Below are 6,518 nucleotides of genomic sequence, written 5' to 3'. Positions count from 1 at the left end.
GTAGAAAAGGCAGATATTTTAATACAGATAATGAAATGCTTAAGAAATACTGAAAAGATCTAGTCTAAGTTGCAGTGACTAAGAATGAGACAATACAAATAAAATAAAGGTGAAAACAAAATTCTTCATAAAGAGATATTATTTATTTTGGGGAGCTCTGGTGGCCTAGTGGCAAGAAGCTTCACTGCAATCCCAGAGGTATGCGGTTCAAATCCACCAGATGCTCTTCTGAAGAAGTAGGGACAATCTCCTGATCCAATTTGACAGTACACACACACAAAATAATAAAATTTAACAATTTTAAAAAGATATTATTTCATCTTCCATTTTACTGGACAGAAAACTAAAATCCTGGGCCACGACGTGGTTTCCTACACCAGCTCTTGCCTGAGAGAAAGGACTCTGAGGTTTGGCTGTACTGCAGATTAGTAAATTAATCTCCTCCCAGAATAGCCAGGAAAATCAGCCTACCTGATTAAGAGGGTGGATCTGTAAAAATTGTTTCTAAACAAAGAAAAAGGGAGCTCTAGTAGCTGAGTGGAAAGGAGTCACACGCCAACCCAAAGGCAGGTAGTTCGAATCCACCAGCTGCTCTGTGGGAGAAAGATGAGCAGTCTCCTCCCGTGTGATTGACAAACTCAGAAAACCTGCGAGAGGGTCAGCTGTGAGTCAGTTCTGAGTCAATGGCACATAATAGCAACAAGCATTTTTTTTACTACCCAATGGAAAGAAAAATGCCACCTCAGTTGATTCTAACCCTGTCGTCTAAAACAGAGGTCTTCTTCTATTCTTCTTTTCAGAGGTCTTATCCTATTCTTCTATTGAGAATAAGAAAAAAAAAAAGAATGTCAAGTTGGGGAAAATAAGTTTGTCTCCTTTCTGTAATGCTCTTAAAAAATGAGCCCCAAATATACAATAATTAATTAAAAAATAATATGATTATTTAATAAGAAAACCTCCAAACCTCTTTTAACAATTATACAGTTAACTACTATTTCTCCAACCACAGTTGGTTTGAACAATTTCAGCTCTCTTGATTTATAATTACCATCTAATTTCTTTATCCAATTTATTAAAAAAATGATGCCTGAGCATCTTCTGGAAAGTTAGTCAATACTTGGGAAAGTTATTGATACTTGGGATTCAGGGTGTTTTTCTAGAACATATTTCCCGTGGTCATCTCACTCAGGGAAGAGTTTTTACCACCTTGCTGAATCCTGCCTAGACGTCATCTCTATTCTGAGTAGACCGGGCTTCAACCATCTCTGTTCTAGACACCTGGAAAACACTGTACTAGTGCTACTGGGATTAGTCATGCCAGAAAACTGAGAATTAACTGTAACATCTCTCAAGTAAAAATCTGCTACTTAGATCTCCAGACCTGAAGGAAAATCTCTGCCCCAGGTCAGTGTCTTACCCCCACTAAGTGTCTTTGCAGTGGAGTCTTTTGTTAATGGGTGGTAAGAAGCCCCTTTCTTGTTCCTGATGTTAGATCCTATGGACAAGGAAGGCTTATGATTATTCCTGTTGAAACCAAGTGCATTAAGTAGCAAGAGGTTTGATTGTGTAACCCCATTGTTTTTGCATATCTGTCAGGCCTCTGCGTTTCAAATCAAGTCAGGTGTTTGGCTGTCAATGCTAGAGGTGAAAAAGGTAATAGAGGGAGAGTTCACCTGGCAGGAGACAAAACAGCAAGCCAAGAAGCAGTCTGGGCAAGGCTCTTGAGGTAAAATGGAGGATGGCTCTTGTGGGAGAAGGATGGGCCGTCTCCTCCCATGCAGTTAACTGCCTCTAAAAACTCTGGAGTGTCAGCCATGGGTCAGTTCCAACTCTAGAGTACACAACAACAACATGAAGCTTGGGAGGGCAGAGTCAAGACACACTCTCTGTCACGTGTTTAATCCTTGAATAATGGACACAGTTACACCAGGCAAAGTTGATAAGGAAGGAAGTGGAAGGAGAAAGTTACTCAGGTGACATACATGTATTGATAGACTTGGGCAGCAAGAGAATAGCATTGTCTCATTTGACTGACTCAGTATATTTGTGTGTAGAAAACTCATTGCTGTTGAGTCAAAATCAACTCATAGTTGTCCCTCCAGTGGGTTTTCAGAGGCAGTAAATTGCATGGCAGAAAATGGTCCATTTTTTTCTCAAGGAGTAACTGGTGTATTTGAACCATCCACCTTTGGGTTGGCAGCACAGCTCCCTTATTCCCTAGGTCACTGTAGAGAAATCGTAAAATACAGAGTGGAGAGACTGCTTGGTGTCATCTTATGGAGAATCTTGAACACTTGGCTGAAGACTTTGTACTTAATTCAGAGGGTATTAAATAAAGGTTTCAGCAGCAAATCTTTATTATGATGATGGTGATGATGTTCAATGAAAATTTAGAGAGACTTTGGATTTCCATTCATTCATTGTTGCACTTTTCTCCCCTCCCAACCCTACCCCCCAGTACACTACCCTCTTGGAAGAATAAAAGAAAAATTCTTTCATTGTTTTACAATCCCTCCCCCCAGATCCACTTCACTATGCAGCCTTCGCTCTGGACTCCTGTCATGACAAAAATACCCAATCACATATCTCTTTTAAGCAGTTTTCTCCCTCATCTGTTTCAATGCAGTATACATTATTAAACCCATCTTTCTCAGTCTCCCCACAACCCTGAGGTCAGTCCTGTTTTACAACAGTGTCATCATGCAGTATTTGTCCTTTTGTGACTGAGATACTTCACTCAGCATAATGTCCTCCAGGGTCACCCATTTTGAATAATATTGCATGAGTTCCTTGCTTTTCAGTACAGCATAGTATTCCATTGTGTGAATATACCACAGCTTCTCTATCCATTTGTTTGTTGATGGGCACCTAGGTTGTTTCCAACTCCTTGCTATTGTGAACAAAGCCGCGATAAACATGGGTGTGCAAGCAAATCTTAATGAGCAGAGCTAGATGTGTTCTTTAAAAAGATTACTCTGGCCATGAGAGGAATATAGAGGCCTGGATTGTTTTGAGGAAAGGCTAGCTGTTAACCTAAAGAGGTGATTGCAGCAGCCAGGAGAACAGTCATGACAGTGGGGCTCACGCCCTTGTCACTTAGCATTCCCATGCCCCAGGAATGCCCCTCTGCAAGCACCCAGAACTGAATGGAACCTTCTTTGGCCACTTACACCTGTTGGACTTGTGCTCAGGGAAGATCAGAAGTGGTGAGAAGGTAACATCTTCCAGGGGCTGCCTTCAGCCAGTGTCTTAAGAGAGTTGGTGGATAAAGGACTCAGTTGGGACCATCTTGAGCCATGTTCTACAAAGTGTCTCATATACTCATATGTCTCATGTTGATTCTCTGTTAACCACAGTACCCACTGCTTTGTAACAGTCCTAATTGACTTTTCCTACCCTTCCTGACCCATTCTACTACCCCCTTTCCAGCATTGCCTATTATCTCCTTACAAAGAAACTGCACTTACATCTTTCTCACATGCCTGCTTTCTGGGAACATCCAACCTACTAAGTCCTTACCAGAATGGAATAATGATGTTTCCTGTGCCTAATGCAACAGATCCTGAGGAGGTAGAAGCTACAGGAAGTGGCAGTCCATTGGTTATACAGTTAAGGACAAGAGAAAATATCTCGTACAACTAGGAAAATTAATGGCAATGCCGCCTATCGTTTTGGTTTTTTGTTGGTTTTGTGGGGTTTTTTTGCCACCTATCGTTTTGAATGTACCATGGACTGCCAAGAAAAGAAACAGATTCATCATAGAGAGGATTAAACCAGGCTGCTCCTTGGAGGCAAGGATTCTGGGGCTTCGTCTGACATACTTTGGACATGTTGTAAGGAGAGACAGGTCTTTAGAGAGGGACATCATGCTGGGTAGAGTGGAGGGACAGCGCAGGGGGGGAAGACCCTCTATGAGGTGGATTGATTCAGTGACTGGGGTACTCGGGATGGGTCTGTCAGAGGCAATGAGATTGGCACAGGATAGAGCACAGTTTAGGGCTGTTGTACATGGGGTCGCTATGAGTCGCAAACGACTCGACGGCACATAACAACAACAACAACATCGTTTTTACAAGGAACATGCTGATGTCATTTACAGAAAAAATGAGAAATCAGGAGAAGCATTTGAAGTTTTCACAAAGGAATAAAAAATGGCTTGCTTTTGGACATTTTGCATTTGAAGTACCATAGAACCTTCCGGTAAAGCTGTTCACAAGCAGTTGAGCATTTAGACCTGCAGGTCAGGGTGAAGGGAGGAAAGCAGAAAGTTAGATTTGGCCATTGCTTGGAGGTGGGTTGATAGGGCTGTGGAGACAAGTCAGACCTTCAAGGACTGGGTACTGGCCAGAGAATGAGCAGATGGGGGTTATCCAGTCAGCTGTTGGAGTGAATATCCACACTTGGGGTGGTGGGAAGGTTGCAGAAATTGGGCAGAAAGTAGAAAGCCAGCAGCCGGAGGGCTGGGATGGCACTGGTGTGGATACCACCAGAGGAGCCATATGGGCAGGAGATGTGGAAAAGACTCTAAACTTGTTGAGTCTCAGATTTCTGAGCCACACAAGTATTATCAAAATTTAGGGGTTAATGGATTTAATCTTTAATTCTGTAGTGACTTTATTTCATTTATTTATTGTTGTTGTGTGCCATCACGTCAGCTTTTACTGGCACAGAAGACTGCCCCTCCTTCTCCAGTGGAGCATCTGGTGGATTTGAACTGTGCGACTTTGGGATTGCAGCGCAGGTTCTTGCCGCTGGGCCACCAGAGCTCCCTAAGATTTAGTTTTAATGTCAGTCCATTCCCATATCTTGAGGTACCAGATGTTTATCTGCTGTACACCTCCCAGTCCCCCAGTGTTTTACAAGAATTAGAGTACTTATTTCTGTCTACCCAGGCTCTGCTACTTTGTAGCTTCTGGCAAATTCCCCAACCTTGAGAGTAGGTTCCTTTGAGCAGGTTCCAACTCATAGTGACCTGATGTATAACAAAGCAAATGTTTCTTGGTCATGCGCCTTCCTCACTGTGTTGTTGTTGTTGTGCACCATTGAGTAAGAACCAACCCATAGTTGACTCCAGCAGATTTCCAGAAGCAGTTAATCAAACAAGAGGAGATTGCCCATCCTTCTCCCTCAGAGCAGCTGATGGATTTGAACCACATGCCTTCAGGATTATAGCGCAGCTTCATAGCACTAGGCCACCAGAGCTCCATTTTTTCACTGTAGTAGATTTATTTTGCTGAGCCTCTGTTTCCTTGTGTGTAAATAGGGAACCAGGTGCTAGCTATAGCTGTGGATTTCCTGGCTATAGAATGCTGTGGTCTCAAATGTTTTCCACAGAACATTTTCTTGTATCGTGTGTGTGTGTGTGTGTGTGTGTGTGTGTGTGTGTGTGTGTGTGTGTGTACACACATATACACACATACGCCTACAGCCTATGTAACAAGAATAGGTAGCTCTTGATGACTTCATAGATAGCTCAGAAATTTTAAAGACTCACAAGCAAAAAATTACTGAGTGAAAATTGTTTTTTCTCCTAAATTCTTGTGAGGGAGCTCTGGTGGCCTAGAAGTTAAGGAGTTACACTGCTAACCCAAAGGGGGCTCTTCTCTGGTGGTTCAAATCCTCCGTGGGCTCCACGGGAGAAAGCTGGGCATTCTCTTCCTGTGCTGTTTGTAGCCTTGGAAACCTCCTGGAGGTTCAACTAGGAGTCAGCTCCAACTCGACTGCAATGACAAAAATTCTTGTATCCAGTTCTGCAGTCATTGTGAATGCTCTTGGTGGTACTATTATTCTATTTAGACTCCTTTAAATTCAGCTCAAAACCGTAACCTTAAAATACATTGAAACACAAAGTAATTTTTAAAGCATCTCAATGGAATTACTCATTAGCTTTTAAGAAATTATAGGAGTTACATAATCTACCTAAACACTGTTTTCTCATCCATAGATGTTATTATAATAAGGTCTTTCTCTCATAATTTTATAATCACAGTTTTATAAACCATCCATAAATACTGCTCAATATCATAAATGCCTTCAGGTTAACATTTGTCTTCTGGAGAGAGCTCCATATTGACGGGTCTAAAAAGATGACATAATCTAGTATAATATAACAATTTTATTTTAAAAAAAATATATGAAGCAAATACACACACACAAAGATGACATAGGCAATTGACAGTCTTTTAGAGATGAGTTTAATTGGAGAGTAACAGTTGAAGAGTTGTTGTTACTAAGTGCTGTTGAGTTGTTTAAGACTCATAGCAACCCTATGTACAACAGCCCTAAACCTTGCTCTATCTCTTGCCAACCTTATTGTCTCTGACAACACCTATCCCTATAACCCCAGTGACTGAATCAATCCATCTCATTGAGGGTCTTCCTCTCCTGTGCTGTCCCTCCACCCTCCCAAGCATGACATCCCTCTCCAAGGACTGAGCCCACCTTGCAACATGTCCAAAGTATGTCAGACGAAGCTTCAGAATCCTTGCCCCCAAGGAGCAGCCTGGCTTCACCCTCTC

General features: G+C 42.0%; 1 protein-coding gene and 1 pseudogene across 1 annotated transcript in view; both read left to right on the top strand.

Moving 5' to 3' along the window:
* The window catches only part of LOC102862811, a 10,330-nt pseudogene extending 7,077 nt beyond the window's left edge, over positions 1-3,253 (top strand).
* ABHD3 (abhydrolase domain containing 3) overlaps positions 1-6,518 on the top strand; it is a 71,074-nt gene that overhangs the window by 45,626 nt on the left and 18,930 nt on the right. The window lies entirely within an intron of this gene.

Source organism: Elephantulus edwardii, unplaced genomic scaffold (genome assembly GCF_000299155.1).
Source record: "Elephantulus edwardii isolate Elephantulus edwardi_28Jun2011 unplaced genomic scaffold, EleEdw1.0 scaffold00307, whole genome shotgun sequence".
Taxonomy (NCBI): domain Eukaryota; kingdom Metazoa; phylum Chordata; class Mammalia; order Macroscelidea; family Macroscelididae; genus Elephantulus; species Elephantulus edwardii.
Note: the sequence above shows the minus strand (reverse complement) of the source record. Positions and strands in the feature narration are given on the sequence as shown.